Raw genomic sequence first — 21,901 nt, 5'->3', positions numbered from 1 at the left:
ACAGGGTAGTCATAGTGGGAGAAGTTCAGGGTATATTTGTGAGATGTTTTGCATTGGTACGTTCCAATGAGACAGGGGAAGGATGGTAGTGTACAGGAACCATGGTCTGCAAAGGCTGTTGAAAATCTAGTCAAGAAGAAAAGAAAAGCTTACAAAAGGTTCAAAAAACAAGGTAATGATAGAGACTAGCAGGAAGGAGCTTAAAATGAAATTAGGAGGGCCAGAAAGGGCCATGAGAAGGCCTTGGTATCAGGATTAAGGAAAACCCCAAGGCATGCTACAAGTATATGAAGAGCAAGAGGGTAAGACATGAAAGAATAGGACCAATGAAGTGCGACAGTAGAAGAGTGTTTATGGAACTGGGGGAGGTAGCAGAGGTACTTAATGAATACTATGCTTCAGTATTCACTACAGAAAGGGACCTTGGCGATTTTAGGGATGACTTGCAGCGGACTGAAAAGCTTGAGTACGTAGATATTAGGGAAGAGGATGTGCTGGAGCTTTGGGAAAGCATCAAATTGGATAACTCACCAGGACCAGAGGAGAAATACCTCAGGATACCGTGGGAGGTGAGGGAGGAGATTGCTGAGCCTCTGGCGATAATCTTTGCACCATCAGTGGGGACTGGAGGGGTTCTGGAGGATTGGAGGGTTGCGGATGTTGTTCCTTTATTCAAGAAAGGGAGGAGAGATAGCCCTGGAAATTATGGACTAGTGAGTCTTACTTCAGTGGTTGGTAAGTTGATGGAGAAGATCCTGAGAGGCAGAATTTATGAACATTCGGAGAGGCATGATATGATTAGGAATAGTCAGCATGGCTTTGTCAAAGACTGGTCGTGCCTTACAAGCCTGATTGAATTTTCTGAGGATGTGACTAAACACATTGATGAAGGTAGAGTAGTAGATGTACTGTATATGGATTTCAGCAAAGCATTTGATAAGGTACCTTGTGCAAGGCTTCTTCAGAAAATAAGGAGGCATGGGATCCAAGGGGACCTAGTTTTGTGGATTCAGAATGGCTTGCCCGCGTAAGGCAAAGAGTGGTTGTTGATGGGTCATATTCTGCACAGAGGTCAGTGACCAGTGGTGAGCATCAGGGATCTGTTCTGGGACCCCTTCTCTTCGTGATTTTTATAAATGACCTGGATGAGAAAGTAGAGGGATGGGTTAGTAAATTTGCTGATGACACAAAGGTTGGGGATGTTGTGGATAGTGTGGAGGGCTGTCAGGGGTTACAGCTGGGCATCAATAGGATGCAAAACTGGACTGAGAAGTGGCAGATGGAGTTCAACCCAGATAAGTATGAGGAGGTCCATTTTGCTAGGTTAAATATGATGGCAGAATATAGTATAATGGTAAGACTCTTGGCAGAGGATCCGAGGGATCTTGGGGTCCGAGTCCATGGGACCCTTAAAGCTGCTACGCAGGTTGACTCTGTGGCTAAGAAGGCATACGGTGCATTGGCCTTCATCAACCATGGGACTGAGTTCAATAGCCGAGAGGTAATGTTACAGCTATACAGGACCCTGGTCAGACCCCACTTGGAGTACTGTGCTCAGTTCTGGTCACCTCACAACAAGAAGGATGTGGAAACTATTGAAAGTGTGCAGAGGAGATTTACAAGGATGTTGCTTGGTTTAGGGAGCAGAGGAGATTTACAAGGATGTTGCCTGGATTGGGGAGCATGCCTTATGAGAATAGGTTGAGTGAACTTGGCCTTTTCTCCTTGGAACGACGGAGGATGAGAGGTGACTAGATAGAGGTGTATAAGACAATGAGAAGCATTGATCGTGTGGATAGTCAGAGGCTTTTTCCCAGGGCTGAAATGGCTAATACGAGAGGGCACAGTTTTAAGGTGCTTTGAAGTAGGTACAGAGGAGATGTCAGGAGGAAGTTTTTTACGCAGAGAGCAGTGAATGCGTGGAATGGGTTGCTGGCGATGATGGTGGAGGCAGATACAATAGGGTCTTTTAAGAGACTCTTGGATAGGTACATGGAGCTTAGAAAAATAGAGGGCTGTGGGTAACCCTATGTAATTTCTAAAGTAAATACATGTTCGACACAGCATTGTGGGCCAAAGTCCTGTATTGTACTGTAGGTTTTCTAGGTATTATGATCTAAAAATTCTTTGTTGTGATTGGCTCTCATCTAGCTGCTAGAGTCCAGAGACTTGAGACCTGTCTGAAACAGGTGCCAGAAAAGAGATTGCTAATTTTTTTTGTGTAGCAGGGGGACGTGGATTTTATTTCCCATTTGTACGTGGAGTGTTGGTGCATTTCCATTGAATCGAGATTCTAGACCGTTGTGTTGGATTAAGGGAAAGATAATAATTGAAATGTCCAATCATAACATTGTTGGTGTTTCTTTTGTCTGACAGCACTATAAAATTATAGTTTACATTCTTTTGAAACGCCAAGGAAAAATTATTCCATGTGAGAGAAATAATGTGTTTATATCTTGTTCTTTGTTAGACACTTTGAACTGCCTTGTGTTTGAAAAGTCCTGTACAAATCAACTTGCTTTGCCTTACAGATGCATGATAGAAAAAGGGCAAATAGCTGGAAAATTAGTGCTTATTCTAGAAAACTGTTTAGTGCCTAGATGGTAGATAAGAACTTAAGTTTATTTCAGCATTTTCTGTAAGTGTTTTGTTTTTGTTTACCAAGGAACATGTTCAATTTTTGTATAACTGTAAGTAAAATGTTAATATTAATGTTCCATCCATTCATTCTGCATGGTCTGACACATGCCTCCCACTTCAGCCTATTACAGATTCCTGTTACTATTCTTCAACTGTCTACCAGGCTTTGCTTCCTACTTCTGCTATGCAATTCCCAGTGTGCTTCAGGACAAGTTCCAGGGGGTGAGTACTGAAATGCCCAGTGCAGGAGAATGTAAACTATCTAGTTTTAATATTATGCAAGTATTTGCCTATGTTGAATCCTGCGTATCTGTCCAAGCCACAACACTGTCTTGCCTTGTGCATCTAGTATTCTGCAAATTGCTCTGAAATATTCAGAGCAAGAAGTCACACAACACGTGTGAGTGGACTGTGTTCGAGTTGTCAGGCTTCGGCTCAAGAAGCTTAGTCGAGAACAAGCTTGGGCAAGCTTGGGCAAGCAGAGGCAGAGGTTTTAAGTAAGTTTCTCGGAAGTTGTTTTTCCTTCTGTTACTACATAGCTAGTTTGCTGAGAATGGGTCCAGAGTTAGTGGTCTGTTCCTTGTGTGAGATGTGGGAACTTTGGGAGATCTCCATTCTCCCTGGTAACTACATCTGCACAAAGTGTACCGAGCTGTAGCTGGATAACCTTCGGCTCATACAACAAAATGAGGTGATAGATAGGAGCTACAGGGTGGTAGTCATCCTGAGTTATAAGAGGCAGGTACCTGGGTGATTGTCACACGAGGCAAAGGGGGGAGGCAGAGAGTGCAGAGTACCTCTGTGGACATACCCCTCAATAATAAGTATACCACTTTGGATTCTGTTCGGGAACAACCTCTCAGGGGAACACTGTAGTGACCTGATCTCTGGCACTGAGTCTGTCTCTGTGGCTCAGAAGGGGAAGGGAAGGGGTGAGAAGGGCTGAGAATACAGAAGGGATTCCATAATTAGAGGAGCAAAGGGCAGACTGTGGACAGGAAAGAGACACCCGGAGAGCAAATTGCCTCCCAGGTGCCAGGATCAGGAATATCTCGGATCAGGTCCACAACATTCAACAGGGGGAGACTGAAGAGATGAAAGTCATGGTACGTATTGGTACCGACGACACATGAAGGAAAAGGGATGATGTCCTGAAGAGAGAATCTAAGGAGTGAGGTAGAAAGCTGAAAAGCAGGACCTCTCGGATAGTAATCTCTGGACTGCTGCCTGTACCATGCATCAATGAAGGTAAGAATAGAATGCATGGCTAAAGAATTAGTGCAAAGGGTAGGGTTTCAGATTTCTGGATCATTGGGATCTCTTCTGGTATAAATATGACCTGCACAAAAATGACAGGTGACACCTGAACTTGAGAGGGACCAATATCCTTGCGGGCAGGTTTTCTTCAGCTCTAGGGGAGGGTTTAGACTAATCTGGTAGGGGGTTAGAGACTAGAGTGATAGGGTTGAGGGTGGGGCAGTTGTTGTACACCCTGATGCAGTGTGTAGTGTAACTGTCAGGAAGGACACGCAGATGATAGGGCAGAATTGTAGTCAGTAGGATGAGTTAAAGTGTAACAGAGGGCCAAAATCAAAAAGAGTGATTGATAGACCCAGGACTGAAGGTTTGAACGCACGCAGTATATGGAATAAGGTAGATGATCTTGTGCATTTGGAGATTGGCACATATGATGCTGTGGGCATCACTGAGTCATGGCTGAAAGAAGATCATAGTTGTGAGTTTAACATCCAAGAATACATATTGTATTGAAAGAACAGGCAGGTAGGCAGATGGGATGGGGTAGGTCTATTGATAAAAACAAAATCAAATCCCTAGGTGACATAGGATTGGTAGGTGTAGAATCCTTGTGGATAGAGTTAAGAAACTACAAGTGTAAAAAGATCCAGATCGGAGTTGTATACAGGCCTCTGAACAGTAGCCAGGATATGAGATATAAATTACAATGGGAGATTTAAAAAAAAGGCAATGAGGGTTTTCAATATGCAGGTGTATTGGGGAAATCAGGTTGGTGCTCCCAAGAGGGGGTATTTGTAGAATTGCTACAAGAAGGCTTTTTAGAGCAGATTGTAGTTGAGTCTACTAGGGGAATGGCAATTCTAGACTGGATGTTATCTAATAATCCAGATTTGGTAGAGAGCTTAAGGTAAAGGATCCCTGAGGAGGCAGTAATCATTATTGATAGAATTCACACTGCCGTTTGAGAAGTAGAAGCTAAAAGTGGATGTATCAACATTACTGTGGAGGAAAGGGAATTACATAGGCATGAAAGAGGAGCTGGCCAACGTTGATTGGAAGGGGACACTAGCAGGGATGATGGCAGAACAGATATGGTGGGAGTTTCTGGCAGCAATTTGGAAGATGTAGAAAAGATACATCCCAAAGATGAACAAGAAGTCTAAAAGGAAGAAGAGGCAACCGTGGCTGATAAGGGATGTCAAAGGTATCAGACCACTGGACAATGACACTGGAGGGTTTGTAATGTTCAATGATCTTAAGAAGTATTTTCCATCAGTCTTCACTATAGAAGACTCTAGCAAAATGTCAGAAATGTGAGAGTGGTCAGGAGCAGAAGTGTCATTGTTATTAGTAAGGAGAAGGTTCTTGGAAACCTGAAAAGTCTGAAGGTAACTAAGTCAGCTAGAGCAGATGGATTGCACTGCAGGGTTTCTAAAAGAGATAGCTGAAGACTTTGTGGGGACGTTGGTAACAATCTTTCAAGAATCACTCATTCCTGAGGACTGGATCATTGCAAACATCACTCCATTCTTCAAGAAGGAAGGGAAGCAGAAGAAAATAAATTATAGGGTAGTTAGTCTGACTTCAGTGGTTGGAAAGATGTTGGAGTGTATTATTAAGGATGAGGTTTTGGGATACTTGAAGGCACATGACAAAATAGGCCAAAGTCAGCTTGGTCTATCACAGGGAAATCTTGTCTGACAAATCTGTTGGAATTCTTTGAGGAAATATCAGGCAGGATAGACAAAGGAGAATCAGTGGATGTTGCTTATTTGGATTTTCAGAAGCCTTTGCCTTTCCCTTTTTTTTAATTTAATGTAAGCTTGTCTTCTCGTCCTTTAGTGCCTTTTCACTATTTCATTTACACCTTTGATTTGGTGTTGGTAAATTTACAACTGATACTGTGTGAGTGAAGACAATGAACTTGAGGATTTAACGATGAAGTATTGATACTGGTCACAAAACCTAAATGGATAAGCGTCATGGTTACGAAAAGTTTAAAGTTATTGGATAAATTTTGTTCTGTTGTCTCTGCCTGACGGTGTTGTGACCTGTGTATTTCCAGAATATCACTTGTTTTAATTCTACCGTGACTAATGGGACAACAGATTGTGTGGAAGGATTGGGAATGACCCCAGAGCAGTACAACCTTCTCTTTGCTACCTATGCATGGACGTAAGTATACTATTTAACAGAATATACACTTCTACAATGCCCTCTTCATTTTTACTCCATTCCTATGCTTTGAACGTGGGATTAAATTTCAATGCCGACCTCTATTCCCAGTAGCTCACTTTCAAAATCATCAATAAATTAATCGAATTACCAATAGTCTTGTCAAAACAGAAATGGAGTATGGTAATCCTAGTGAATTCTATTTAACACCACAGGGGGTTTTGTGTAAAGGCCCTATTTGTGGAATTTCTTGTTACTATAACTTTTCAGACTATGTTTTTCTTGCACCTTCTCTCTAAAACATCTTTATTTTATTTTGAAGATACATCACAGTAACTGGCTCATTGGGTTGGACGAGCCAACGCCACTCAATTACACCCTTTTGATCAATTAACTCACTATAACCAGTATGTCTTTGAAATGTGGGAGGAAACCAGAGCACCCAGAGGAAACCTGCAGAGTCACAGGGACTTCTTACTGATCATGGTGGAATTGAACTCGGGTCACTGGCACTGTAGTAGCAATAAGCAAATTGCTACACTACTGTGTCATTATCTGTTTGTGGTTAGTTAAATGGCTGGAATATTCAGTGTATGCTCAGCAACTTTATATTCCTTTCCTGGCCTTCATATCTGCTGCACTAATCAATGTACCATGTTCTGGACCATCTGACATTGTGTTGTTCTTACTTGTTCTCAATGGGAAAGGCAAGGCAACAAGTTTATCATGGTTCACTTGTGTTCATCTGCACTTAATTTATATGTATTTATAATTTACAGTGATGATTATTTGTTTGCAATTCGAGGAGAGAAACAAGCTCAATTAGTTTTTGCCGCCTTCTCCAACAAGGACAGTCTTTACCAGGGATGGCCAACCTATGGCACACGTGCCAAAAGTGGCGTGTTAGATGATTAAAAGTGGCGCATTATACCCCAGTGATAATAATAAAAAAGTAATGCAAAAAGTATTAATCAAAACCTGATTTGTAGATGTAAGGGGGTTTCGATTTTTATGTTACTGCGGAGGCTAATTAAAATGGCGTCTTTGTTATGTTAATCTGGGGAATGCGGCTTTGTTGTCTTAAACGCTGAGAAAGTTTGCGCTAGCAGCTTGTTGTGGTTTAGAGGGTGATAAGAAATACGTTATTAACCAATTGGGATACTTGTTATGGTTTTGGTGTATTTGAAGATACTGTTTGCGAGGGGGTTTTGGGGGCAGAAGGCGGGAGAGCGAGACAGAGGATGGACGAGGTGCTGTGAGTCCGCTAACGGGGTCGGACCCCGAGCGGGACTTTCGGCGAGGAGACGGAGACGGATTCGTGTGGAGCGTCTGGTCAACCACCGTTGTTGGTCTCAGGCGGCCGGTCGAGGTGGTCCGAGGGGGTCGCAGGGTGAAGAAGAAGGTCCTTGAGCTCCAACGGGCTTTTTTGTGCACGAAGAGATTGAACTTTGATAAGTGTGGCGCCTTTTATTTTCCTTTTATATTTTATTCTCTTTTAGTTATATAATTCCAGTAATATCTATAAACTGTATATCATTTAATTGCATCTGGTGTATTGTCTGTTATTTGGGCGAGGTGGGGTACCTCACACAGCATCCACACAAACTAATTACCCAGTTTCGAGGGGCCGAGGCTGTTTCCCTAGATGACAGCGAGCCGAGCAACCCTGAGGGTGGCCAGGGGGTCTACATAGAAAAAAAATCTATAACAGGTATTCTCGTAGCTTAGAGCTAGGAATGGGTTTTACTGAGAACAAAACTAAAACTCTCATGGTCTGGTCCGTGAAGTCCACATTCCTGTTCACAGTCCGGTCCATCGGCCCTTGCTGCAGGTTTTCCTGTCTACTCTGTTTTGGTTCTGTTGAGCGCTAATTGAGGCAGCTGATTCTCGTTGGGGCTGGCTTCCTAAGTAACTCCAGAGACCAGGACATGGCTGCTGGATTGTTCTTGTCCTTACTCCTTGTATCCCTTCCCCTGCCTTCTGTTTCTTTGCCTGAAGCTTTGCCTTGTCTTGCCGGTAACTCTCGCCTCGCCTTGCCTGAAGTTCTTGTCTCGACTTGCATTGCCGGAAGCTTTGCCTTGTCTTGCTGGTAACTCTCACCTCGCCTGTCCTGAAGTCTTGTCTTGGAGCCATCCTGTATCTATGTCCCTTCCTGTCCCTTGCCTCCATCTGGTTAGTCAGGCCAGATTGCCGTTACCCTGCGGTTGGTTCTGTCCCCTCCTGTCCCTTGCCTCTGTCAGGTAAGCCAGGCCAGATTGCTGTTACCCTGCGATTGGTTCTGTCCCTTCCTGTCCCTTGCCTCCGTTGGGTAAGCCAGGCCAGATTGCTGTTACTCTGTGGTGGATTCTGTCCCTTCCTGTCCCTTGCCTCCGTCTGGTGGAGATCCGCGCCTTGCCCAGGTGATCCGCACCCTGCCCAGGAGGAGCTTCAAGATCCCAAGCCTCTAGCCAAGCCTTGCCTCAAGTCTCTGGTCTCCAGCCTCGCCTCAAGTCTCTGGTCTTCAGCCTCGCCTCAAGTCTCAAGCCTGAAGACTCCAGTCTCGTCCTGCCTGCCAGCCAAGTCACGTCCTTGCCTAGTTCTGGGTCCTTGTCCAGTCTCTGGCTCGGAGTCCAAGCCCGGGCTCCTAGCTCGCTTGTCCTGTCCTGTTCCGGGTTCCTGGTTTTCGTGTCCATGTCCTAGCCCTCACCCTGTATCCTAGTCCCGCCCTAGTACTTCAGTGTCTGTGTCTTGCACTTGGGTCTGTTCCCAGCCACCACTTTATGACAAAAACTTAGCAATTATTTTTAGCAATTTTATTATTTCATGCACATCTTTTGGTGCATGCTATCATCTTTCACATTAATCTGTTTTCAATTTTAAAAAAGTTCAATGAGTCAAACTAGGAAAGAAGGACTTTTGTTCTGCAGTCATTCCATAACTGTTCAATACACGTTTGATACTTGTTTGATCCTGAGGCGCCAGGCGTCTGCACCAGCGATGCATCATAGGTTTTTGTCAGTCAGTTTACAATTGACACACGTGCACTATGGAGTTGTGCTTTGTTCGTCCTTTGTGAACATTTGCAGTTTTGTACTTTATCGAATATTAAGCCTTGCTGTTACATTCAGTTACTCATCGCAGTGCAAAAGAAAATGAACAAAAGAAAAGCAGAAAGTGAATTCAATGAACAGTGGGAAAATGAGTTCTTATTCATAGCGGGTCCAACAGGAAAACCGTTGTGCATTGTTTGTGAAGACACTTTCTCACATAATAGAAGACATGATCTTAATAGACACTATAAAACACAACATCAGACTGAAATAGAAGGAAAACTGAAACGAGTGCTTGGGTCTGAGTTACAGGAAGAATATGTGATTAAGAAAAAGGAAGAAATCAAAAGAAGACAAAATGTATTTGTTAAATTAAGGTAAGTAGTGTTTATCTTGTTTTTATATTAAATAAATATATCATGTAAAAATGCTAAATATGTCTATATTAACGTATCTTTACAAGAATTGAATGGGGGTACAAGAGTTGTAAGGTGCATCTGAACTCATGCGTGAAAAAATTGACGCGTGGTGTGCAAAAGGTTGGCCACCCCTGGTCTATACCCGGTTGTCATAGAGCCTTGGAGCATGGAAGGAGGATCTTTAACCCATCTGGTCCATGCCCATTTAAACCAGTACCACTTCCCATTTTTGGCCCAAATACCGCTGAACCTTTTCTATCAGTTTTTCAAACTGGGAGAATCTTCTGGAAGAATGTGTTGTGAGCCATTTTAACCACTGTCTAAGGCTTAGTTTCCATTATTATAATAAGGAACTCTAGATTTGAGTGAATCCAATTGTATATCTGAGATTGACACCTTGTGTTCAATTGGCACAAAAATTATACCATTGTAAGGTATTTAAGTTACGGCATACTGCAGAGATGGAAATAGTTCTCCTCTGCCAAAGGTGGAGAAAGGAGGAGGAAGGCACAAAGTTCTTGGATACACAAGACACCAGAGATGCTGTACTCTGGAGCAATGGTGGAGGAGCTCAGCAGCTCTGGCTGCATCTGTTGTGGGAAATGTACTGTTAACATTTTAGTTGAGGCCCTCATCATTCATTTTCATTTATTTACTTCATCTCTCCTCTAGAAATGCTGTGGTGGTGATACTGGCTGGATTTTTCACAGACAAGCTGGGAAATAGCAGTGAGTATGAACAGTATGAATTTAAAGAAAGAGGTCCTCAGCCCAGTAATAAAGCCTCCTTCCGCACCTTCTGCGTGGTGCGGGAGTTCCCCTGGGATTTCCTGTTCTTGGGTTCCCAGCCTATAATGAACTGCATGGGAAGAGGGAACTGCAAGTGCTGGATTCTGGAGCAAACAAAAACAAAACAGGAAAGCTTGGTATATCAAGCAGCTTCAATGGAGGCAGAAGTATAAATTGATGTTTCATAGTAATGCACAAAATGCTGGAGGAACTCAGTAGGTAGGCAGCTTCTATGGAAATGAATAAACAGTCGATGTTTCGAGCTGAGACCCTTCATCAGGACATTGACAGGTTTGGGGTCAAGACCCTGGACTGATGCAGGATAATAGGTCGACACAGAACATTGTCAAATACCTTTTCCTCCACGGATGCTACCCGACCTATGAAATACTTCCAGTCTTCTGTTTTGTTTTTGCATGGGAAGATTAACAATGCATTTTTTTTTTGCCAGAACCAAGGGCCTAAGCATGATAACCATCAAAGTGAAAATAATTTTCATTTTCTTCTATTGGTTCTAAAATTTTTAAATCTCGCAAGTGGATCTTGTTTATCTGAATGCTGCCTGCATTAGTGCATTGGCAGTTGTATGTCGTGTTTGATCAATTGCGTAGTGAATTAGATGTTATATAAAATTGTACAGTTAAGACACCGTAGTTAAGTTAAGATTAACATTAATAAACACGATCAGGAATTAGAAGGAAGAGATATGTCTGTATACACATGATTGAGAACCGTCAGGTTCTACAACTGCTAACCACAGGAGTTAATTGACTTCAGTGGAGCTGAACTTTGGATGCTAAGCCCAGTAGACAAATGCCTGAATGGTAGAATATTAAATTTATACTTCTAAGTACTTTGGGAGTTTCCAGTGCCCAGTTTCTAAACAAAATGCACTATATTTCCAGATATAAATCAAATTATCACTACAGATTTGAGATTTTCTCAGAGGACTTTTAAAAAATTTTCCTTTAGTGTAAAATGGATGGTTAAATTACCATTTATACTGGCAACAATGACTTCAGGTGGAAACTTACTACAGATAACAGATCAATTGATGACTGATCCTCAATAAGTGTTAAAATTAAACCCAAAAGAGACTGCCTTATTACTTTTAGTTGAATGACTTAACCAACCAGGTTGTTTTATGGTGTATCCTTTATTGTTTAAGAAGCACAATGTTAAACTTTATCAGGATTTTAATATCTCCCCTCATAACCTCTTGTGTGCTGGTGGTGTTGGGTTCCAGAGGTGCTGCTTTCTGAAGGTGTTAAATCATTTCAGAACTGTACTGAGCACACTGTTTTATCAACTATGCTCAAGTGGCCTTGAGGCCAAGAAGTTTAGAGATGGGTCGCCAGCCCATAATTGACCCCATTGTTTGCTGATTAAATTGTTGAGGAAGATTGCAAGCATAGAGGCGAACAAGTATTTTGTGCCATCTATCAGCCTGTCACTCACTCACTGCTGCCAGAGGAACGTGTCCGTGTATATGTCTCTCACCCTCTTGCTTGCTACTCCTGAGAGAGCGCCTCTCCATTCGAATATCTCTCCCTTCGACGCTGTCAGAGGGTGGTACCGGAGCAAGGTTTATTTAATGCGGTTTGATGCACCTGAAAGTAGTAAGAGTCACTGGTAGCTATTAAAAGGGAGATCAGATGCTGTGTAAAACAACACCTATCACATCTATTTTGTGTATAAAATATGTCTGAGATTCTAATTGAATTTGCAGTGCTGGGGGATCATTTCTTTCCACAGGAAGTGAGTCTGCTGTACCTTGTACTCCCAGGTATTCTCCCTCCTTGGTACTGACCTGGCCTGAATCTGTTTTGGGGAGTGCAGTGGGGAGATTGATCTGTTGCTCTTTGATCTCAGTAATAAATCACAACAACATCGCTTGCATAAAAACGTGTAGCAAAAGAATCTGAAAATCACTCAGAAAGTTGCAAAAACAAATGCATGATAATCAGATAGTATGTTATTTGTGTCTGACTTGCATTCATTCAAACAACAACTAGGTTCTGGAGAGTCCAGCCAAGTGTTTGACAGGATCTCCAGAGACTATGTTCAAAGTAACTTTGTCACAAGTTACGTACACCTTACCATGTACTATCACTTGACGTGGGACCTATGGAATACTTTGTACTTACCTTTCCTCTACCTTTCACCCTGGATTACAAATATCTCTCTCCGATCATTTATTCCGTGGATTATTGAACGTTCCTACTTTACCATCTCAAGACTCTAAGCTTTGTTCCCCCAAGCTCAATAGTTTGAGAGTTATATTTACACACATATATATACGTAACACTGATAACTTGTGTTTATCTTGGTTGAGTTACTATATTATAAGTAGATACTAATAAATGTTAGTGTTTTTAACATTAAAACCTGATCCAGTGTGAAATCTCTTACTGCAGGTTTGTTTCTAAAATGTTACAGTTCGTAACAATACTAATAATAAATAAACAACAGATATCCAGAATGTGAGATGAAGAGGCCTTGAAAGTGCGTCTATGGGTTGTGGGAACATTTCAGTAATGGGATGAGTGAACTTGAGTGAAGTTATCCCTCTGGTTCAAGAACCTGCTGGTTGAGGGGTAATAACTGTCCCTGAACCTGGTAGTGTGGGTCTTGAGATTCCTGTAACTTCTTCCTGATGGCAGCAGTGAGAAGAGTGCAGCCTGGGTGAGTGGGGGATCCCTGCTGATGGTTTCTGCCTTCCTGGGACAGCGGTACCATGGAGATGTGCTCAATGCTGGGAAGGGCTTTACCCGTGATAGACTGGGCTGTATCCACTGCACTGAATGAAGACAAACTGTAAAGTAAATCTCGTACTCAAAACATGAATTGCAAAGAGTCCTTGAAAGCGAGTCAGCAGGTTGTAGAATTGGTTCAGAGGAATAATGAATGAAGTTATCGATGCCATTTCAGGGGCCTGATGGGTGTAAAGTGATCGCTGTTTCTGACCCTGGTGATGTTGGATCCAAGGTTTCTGTATCTCCTGCCCGATAGTATTAGTGAAAAGAGGGTGAGGGTTTTGATGATGGATGCTGCTTACTTGTGGCAGCGCTCCTTAAAATGTGTGATCGGGAGTTTTCAGGAGAATGGTGAAATTGTTCATTCTCAACTTTGGCAATCACATGCTGCCATCATTAAGGATGAGAGAGGGAGGTTACCATTATTTGTCTCATGTACAGAGAAACAGACAGTGAAATGTATCATTTGCATCAAATCACATCAGCGAAGACTTTGCTGGGAAGTCCACAGGTGTCACCATGCTTTTGGCACCAACACAGCATGCCTACAGCTCACCAACCCTAACTGTGCATCTTTGGTATGTGGGAGGAAACCAGAGCACCAGGAGAAAATGCACGTGGTCACGGGAGTAACGTACAAACTCCTTACAGGCAATGGCCAGAATCGAACCCCAATTGATTTTACGGCTGGCTCTGAAAATCATTGCACTAACTACTACACTGCCATGCCACCTCAGTATGCCTCAGAGGCTCCGAGATGTTGTACTTGGATCTTACCCCCCCCCGCCCCGCAATTAACTAATGAATTATTTTCCACCATGCAAGAGCATTCAGAGCTTTGATGTAATCCTTTGCTTGTGGCATCCCTTGGATCTGGGTGTTTATTTTTACTGTATAATGGACATGGAATCTTAAGCTTGAGTTGGTTGGCACTTCATGGTCACCCATGCCAGTTGAGAGTCCAAACTCGTATTTATGTTTTCCTCATTTCTTCACGGCAGCTCAGTGCTTAGCCCAACACTTTACTGTGCCAGCAACCCGGGTCCAATTCACGCTGCTGCCTATAAGGAGTTTGTACGTTCTCCCTGTGACTGCGTTGGTTTTCTCTGGGTGCTCCGGTTTCCTCCCACAGTCCAAAGATGCACCCGTTGGTAGGTTAGCTGGTCATTGTAAATTGTCCTGCAATTAGGCTAGGGTTAAATTGGGCGATTGCTGGGCGGCGCCGCTCGAAGGGACGGGAGGGCCCTTTCCGTGCTGTATCTCCATCAATAAATTTTAAAAATGAATTATTCACTGATGTTGAATTTGAATAAACTGTATTAGCATGCTTATGAGAGAAAGGAGAAAAGCATAACAACATTGAAATGATATGTAAAGAGAAGCTACAACAAAAAGATGACCAAATCTTTTACTCTTAGAGTCTATAAATTAAGTGTGTACAACATCAACCAAAATAGATACCAAAATTATGATTTTTTTCCAAATTAGGTCAGAGCTCAAGATAAGGGCCCACCAACATTTTTAAAATGATTTAGGAAAAGGCTTTTTAAAAAGTAGTAAATGAATGAAATAATCTCCGGAAGAAACTAGTTGTTCAGGAATACGTGTTGATGGACTCTAGCTTTTAACAGTTGTTTGCATGATTTTTGTTTTGTTTCTTTTCTCTTGTGATTGGGGTGTTGGTCTTTTATTTTTTTCTCTCGTTAATTGGGTTCTTTCAAGTTTCTGGCTATCTAAAAGCAAACAAATCTCAAGGTTATATAATGTATCCATTCTTTGAGAGTAAGTGTATTTTGAATTTTTGAAACGAATGTTGAAGTAAACCTGTGATGTTCTTTTGATTGAACAGTCTTATTTGTTTTCCCCTGTAGTTGGTGTCATCTTGTTCTACTTTATTATTGTGCTGGGCTCAGCTACCTTTGCTTTGGGATCCCATTTCAAAGGCACCAGTTACGTACTGCCATTGATGATCATTGGCCGACTTCTTGTTGGCTCAAGCAGTGGGTCATTCTATCGTAAGTACCAGTTTCAATCTGTTGTTAACAGACTAACAAGGAATGGTCAGTAGGTTAGTACAGATTTTCTGAAGAGTTAAAATTATTCACTCATTCAATCCAGCATCTTAATTACTTTTATTTTGAATTGATTTCTACCCTTCCTTCCTAAAGGACTGGATGAAAATGTGACATCAGTTTTTGAAAAAATTGAGAGCTTGGATGCTTGTAGTTATCCAAGAACATGAGAAAGTTTTTGACAAGAGCAGGCTATTTGGTGCAACAAAGCTTGCCAAATTCCTATTCAGATATTGCATTGAAGTAACTATCGAGTTTAGATTTGAGAGTTTCTAAGGTACTACTCTCAACTACACAACTAGATAGTTTGTTCCATGTTTCCACAACTTACTGTGTAAAGAAATGCTTCCTGATGTTAGTCTGAAATCTCCATTAACCAGTCTTCACCTATGGCCTTCTGTCCTCGATGATGGATTAATTTTGAAGTAGCAGCTGTCATCCGATTTATCCTTAATGATTTTGAACACTTCTATCAGTCTCCTCTCATTCTACATCTACTTAGGCTAAAAAGATTTAATTCTTTCAATCTATCTTATGCTGCAGACCTGGAATGAGTCTCATCGCCCTTCTCTGGACTCGCTCCAGTGCCTTCACATCCCTCAGGCAATATGGAAACCAAAACTGTACACTGTATTTAAGGTGTGGCCCCTCAAGTGCATTATGCAGCTTAAGAACATCTCTTGAGTTGAACTCCACTGAGTGCATTCTACCATCCAACATTCCATTAGCCCTCCTAATCACTTCTGTACATTGTCTAGATGTTGATATTGATGAGTCTACCAGGAGCCCCGTATCCTTCTCATTCAGTGCACTTTCTAACTCAAGAACCCCACTGTATATTTATGTCTAATATTTCTACTTCCTATATGTAATACTTCACATTTACTTACATTAAATTTCATCTGCCATTTATCTGCCCACATCTGGATTTGTTTAGATCTAACTGTATTGATTCTGCTGCCAGAATATTATCAGCCACTCCCCCTAATTTTGCGTCATCAGTAAACTTTACTAGTTTATTTGTTGTGTGCTTATCCAAATAATTAATGTAAATTAATAACAGCAGCGGCCCCAAAACTGATTGCTGCAGAACCTCATTTTTAACATCTTCTTGGTGAGAAAATGATTTCTGTTTTTGAGCCAATTCTGCACCCATTCGTACACCTTGCCCTGGATGCCAATCTCCTGTAATTTGATTATTAACCTGTTGTGGGGTACCATAAGAGCATGAGACACAGGAGCAGAATTAGGCCATTCAGCCCATCGAGGCTGCTCCGCCTTTCCATCATGCCTGATCCCATATCCCACTCAACCTCATACACCTGCCTCCTCGCCATATCCTCTGATGCCCTGATTGATCAGGAAATGATCAACTTCTGCTTTATATGTACCCATGGACTTGGCCTCCACCGCAGTCTGTAGCACAACATTCCACAAATTCACTACTCGCTCACTAAGAAAGTTCCACTTAACTTCTGTTCTAAAAGGTCACCCCTCAACTTAGAGGCTGTGCCCTCTGGTTCTGGATACCCTCTCCCTTTAACATTCGGAGGGTTTCAATGAGATCCCCTCCCCTGTACATTCTTCTAAATTCCAGTGAGTACAGGCCCAAAGCTGCCTTGTTAACAGCCTTCTAAAAGTCCGTGAATGATACCAACTGCTCTGTTGTTATCATAAATGTTAGCTGCTTCTTCAGAGAACTCCAGCATATTAGTGAAACATGATTTTCCCCTCTCTGAACCCATGCTGCCTGTTCTTATCAGCTGCTTTTCCAACTCATTCTTCATGTGGATAAATGTGAGGTTATCCACTTTGGTGGCAAGAACAGGAAAACAGATTATTATCTGAATGGTGGCCGATTAGGAAAAGGGGAGGTGCAACAAGACCTGGGTGTCATTGTACACCAGTCATTGAAAGTGGGCATGCAGGTACAGCAGGCGGTGAAAAAGGCGAATGGTATGCTGGCATTCATAGCAGGAGGATTTGAGTACAGGAGCAGGGAGGTACCACTGCAATTGTACAAGGCCTTGGTGAGACCACACCTGGAGTATTGTGTGCAGTTTTGGTCCCCTAATCTGAGGAAAGACATTCTTGCCATAGAGGGAGTACAAAGAAGGTTCACCAGATTGATTCCTGGGATGGCAAGACTTTCATATGATGAAAGACTGGATCGACTAGGCTTATACTCTCTGGAATTTAGAAGATTGAGGGGGGATCTTATTGAAACATATAAAAGGGATTGGACAGGCTAGATGTAGGAAGATTGTTTCCAACGTTGGGGAAGTCCAGAACGAGGGGTCACAGTTTGAGGATAAAGGGGAAGCCTTTTAGGACCGAGATGAGGAAAAACTTCTTCACACAGAGAGTGGTGAATCTGTGGAATTCTTTGCCACAGGAAACAGTTGAGGCCAGTTCATTGGCTATATTTAAGAGGGAGTTAGATATGGCCCTTGTGGCTAAAGGGATCAGGGGGTATGGAGAGAAGGCAGGTACAGGGTTCTGAGTTGGATGATCAGATATGATCATACTGAATGGCGGTGCAGGCTCAAAGGTCCGAATGGCCTACTCTTGCACCTATTTTCTATGTTTCATTATTGTTTCCATCATCTTACTTGTAATACACATGAAGCTTACTGGTCTATAGTTACCAGGATAAGTGTGGTCATCCTTCTGACATTCTGGGACAACATTCACCCATCTCCAGTCTTTAGGGATTTTAGTGGTCTTCAAGGAAAAATAATGACAGGACGGACCTATTTAAGTACCCTTAGATACATGTTGTCTCATATATTTTAGTGGGCATTAGCATTGCTGGTAAGGCCAGGGTTTACTGCCCGTCTTTAATTGTCCTTCAGAAGATGGCTGGAGTTTTGGAGCTAGGAAGAAGTTCACTTTACACCGCACGCTGTCGGAGCAGTGCTGCCAGGATAATAGAGACATAACCAACCCAGCCAACACACTTTTCGTCCCTCTTCCCTCCGGGAGAAGGATCAGAAGCTTGAAGACTCATACAGCCAGATTTGGGAACAGCTTCTTTCCGACTGTGATAAGACTGCTGAACGGAACCTGACCCAGATCTGGGCCGTACCCTCCAAATATCTGGACCTGCCTCTCGGTTTTTTTTTGCACTTCCTTACTTCCCCTTTTCTATTTTCTATTTATGATTTATAATTTAAATTTTAAATATTTACTATTGATTTGTATTCCAGGGAGCACGAAGCGCAGAATCAAATATCGCTGTGATAATTGTACGCTCTAGTATCAATTGTTTGGTGACAATAAAGTAAAGTAAAATCCAGATGACCAGGCTTCTAAGGACAATAGATAAGGGCTTTTCTGGCCAAACTTACATTCATACCTATACAATAATTTTTAAATGGTAATTTTTGTGCTAATTCTGCAGATCTAATAAATCTACCTTTATCCATTAGCTCTAAACTGAACAGTGACTTTTCTCACTCACATTCTCTTCTTTTCCACTCTTTCAGTTGTTCAGGACCGTATTTTTGCTTTCTGGTTCAAAGATAAGGAGTTGTCATTGGCCTTTGGGCTGAAAGTCGCCTTCTCTCGTCTTGGCAGTGTCTTCAACTTTTTATTCACCCCATCTTTTGAAGCACATTTTGGGCTGCAGTGGACTCTTTGGGCAGGTACGGATGAATATCATGAACTTGAAAATTGTACAAAGGGAGTGAAATTGGTCTTGTGCTCTACTATCACCACATTAAATCAGATTATGAAACACTGGTTACAGATTGCACTCATGTAGTATCTGTTATTTTCATAATTAGTTTTTACCAAATTGAACTTTCCAGATAATGCTAGAACTATGTTGTGAGTCATTTTCTGATAAATGGTTAAATTGGATGTCGGTATAAATCTTATTCTGACATAACTAGTAAGTGAATTTAATTAATGTCACAATTTTCAACGGTTTGTAAACATGATGATTTGAAATTTGCGTCTTCTGCACGATTGTTGCAAAGAATTTAGTTTAAATCTCACCATAGCAAGTTTTACAATATTAATTGAATTAATTTATTTAAAGCTATTTGGAATAAAATGGCAAAAATAGAATTAAGTCATCATATTGGAATAAAACCCCATCTGAGTCATTAATGTCCCTCAGCAACTACTTAACTGGTCTGGTCTGGTCATGTGGACAGGGTGGTGAAGAAAGCTTTTGGTATGCTGGCCTTTATAAATCAGAGCATTGAGTATTGGAGTTGGGATGTAATGTTAAAATTGTACAAGGCATTGGTAAGGCCAAATCTAGAGTACTGTGTACAGTTCTGGTCATCGAATTATAGGAAAGATGTCAACAAAATAGAGAGTACAGAGAAGATTTACTAAAATGTTAACAACAGGAATTCTGCAGATGCTGGAAATTCAAGCAACATACATCAAAGTTGCTGGTGAACGCAGCAGGCCAAGCAGCATCTATAGGAAGAGGCGCAGTCGACGTTTCAGGCCGAGACCCTTCGTCAGGACTAACTGAAGGAAGAGTCTTACTCACTCTTCCTTCAGTTAGTCCTGACGAAGGGTCTCGGCCTGAAACGTCGACTGCGCCTCTTCCTATAGATGCTGCTTGGCCTGCTGCATTCACCAGTAACTTTGATGTATGTTACTAAAATGTTACCTGGGTTTCAGCATCTGAGTTACAGAGAAAGGTCGAACAAGTTAAGTCTTTATTCTTTGGAGCGTAGAAGGTTGAGGGGGTACTTGATAGAGGTATTTTAAATTATGAGGGGGATAGATAGAGGTGACATGGATAGGCTTTTTCCATTGAGAATAGGGGAGATTCAAACAAGAGGACATGAGCTGAGAGTTAGGGGGCAAAAGTTTGGGGGTAACATGAGGGGGGAGCTTCTTTACTCAGAGAGTGGTGGCTGTGTGGAACGAGCTTCCAGTAGAAGTGGTAGAGGCAGGTTTGATAATGTAATTTAAAGAAAAATTGGATAGGTATATGGACAGGAAAGGAATGGAGGGTTATGGGCTGAGTGCAGGTTGGTGGGACTAGGTGAGAGTAAGCGTTCGGCACGGACTAGAAGGGCTGAGATGGCCCGTTTCCGTGCTGTAATTGTTATATGGTCTATGTGTGACTTCAGACCACAATGCAATGTGGTTGACTGCTAATAGCACTCTGAACCACAGATAATACCTATAATCACATGAGCTACAGTGATTCCAGAAGGCATATCGACACCACCATGTCAAGGGCAATTGAAATTGACAACAATTACTGATCTTGTCAGTGATGTCAATAGATTATAAATCATGACTTGATGCTATTTGCGGGGCTTTCCACTGTAACAGAGGGAAGAAAGTGTCACAGCCACTATGGCATGGTAGCGTAAAACACTCTGCAGTATGGGTGACCCAGGTTCAATTCCCGCTGCTGCCTATATGGAATTTGCACGTTCTCCAAATGGATTTCCTCCCACAGCCCAAAGATGTACCAGTTTGTAGGTTAATTACACATCATAAATGGTCCTGTGACTAGGCCAGGATCTAATTGGCGGATTTAGTCCTCCACGCCGCGCAGTAATCAACAGGCTTCATGGAAAGGGTAGTGTTACAGTGTTATTTCCCAATTAACTTTGATATTGATTTTCTTGAATCTCTAGGTGCTAAAAGAATTCCCAGTTAGATCACCTTGTGATTTTAGAATGAGGTCAGTGGTTCAGATTCATTAATTTATATCATCTACAGTAGATTGAAACATGAACTGAAGTGTGTCATTTCCGTTAACAGCCAGTGCTGGGGACAGCTCACAAGCGTCACCACACATATCCAGCGTCAACATAGCATGCCCACAACATTCAGCAGAACAACAGAGAATACAACAAAACAAAAGACAACAATAACAAAACAACTGTAAAACAAGGCCCTTTCTGTCCTTCCACACACCCACACAGACAGTCCTCCAACCCCAGAACAGGCTGCTCGTCCTCAGGCAGATTCGTGGACAAGGGGTTCTCATTCCCCAGTAGATTCAAAACTTGTAGATCCAGGGCATCGACCATCAGGTTTCAACTTCTGGACTTCCAATCGACCTTCAGGCTTCAATCTTTCATATTGATCTCAGGATTTGCCAGTGAGAGGACCCTGAACTCCAGATCTCATCGCCAAATCATGTATCGGGTGGGGGGGGGGGTGGCGGGGAGCAGCTCTTGTGTCTATCTGTTGTGGTGTATTTTTTGCAGTAGTGTGGATATCTTGTTCATTTTCTCAGGAACCTTGCTGTGTGTTCTTGGCTTTGTCTCTGCCATCATCGTTGGCATCCTGGATAGAAGTGGTGCAAAGCAGCTGGGACTTGACGTTGTCCTCCAGCAGGAATCCAAAAAAGTGGTGGGTAGAATCACTGGCTTGGGATTTAACTTTGGAAAAAAATATTTCTTTTGAATATGGAACAAATATCTTTAGTAGTCAACTATTTTGGTGAGTAATCATTGGTCCTCAAAGTAGACCTCTGGAAGATGTGTACTAGAAGATCTATTTACATTATTTAGCCTGAGTGGGATCTAACTACAGCTCCCCCACAGGGTCTTGTCTGACCTTTTTGTTCTTTCTCCCCAGAGGCTAAAGGATATTTGTCATTTGTCTCTCCTCTACTGGCTGCTGGTTCTTACCCTCATGTTCTTCTATAATGGATTCCTTCCATTTATTGTTGACACCAAGTAAGTAGAGTTCGATGTATTAAACATCTAAAGCGTTTATACCATCTTCCGAATGGTCTGATCTTGCTATTTAATTGAAAAAGAATCA

General features: G+C 42.1%; 1 pseudogene; it reads left to right on the top strand.

The window, feature by feature from the left end:
* The window catches only part of LOC134352048 (major facilitator superfamily domain-containing protein 1-like), a 48,233-nt pseudogene that overhangs the window by 7,488 nt on the left and 18,844 nt on the right, over positions 1-21,901 (top strand).

The sequence above is a fragment of the Mobula hypostoma genome, chromosome 9 (genome assembly GCF_963921235.1).
Source record: "Mobula hypostoma chromosome 9, sMobHyp1.1, whole genome shotgun sequence".
Classification (NCBI taxonomy): Eukaryota; Metazoa; Chordata; class Chondrichthyes; order Myliobatiformes; family Myliobatidae; genus Mobula; species Mobula hypostoma.
The sequence above is the reverse complement of the archived record's forward strand: the minus strand, read 5'-3'. Positions and strand labels throughout refer to the sequence as shown.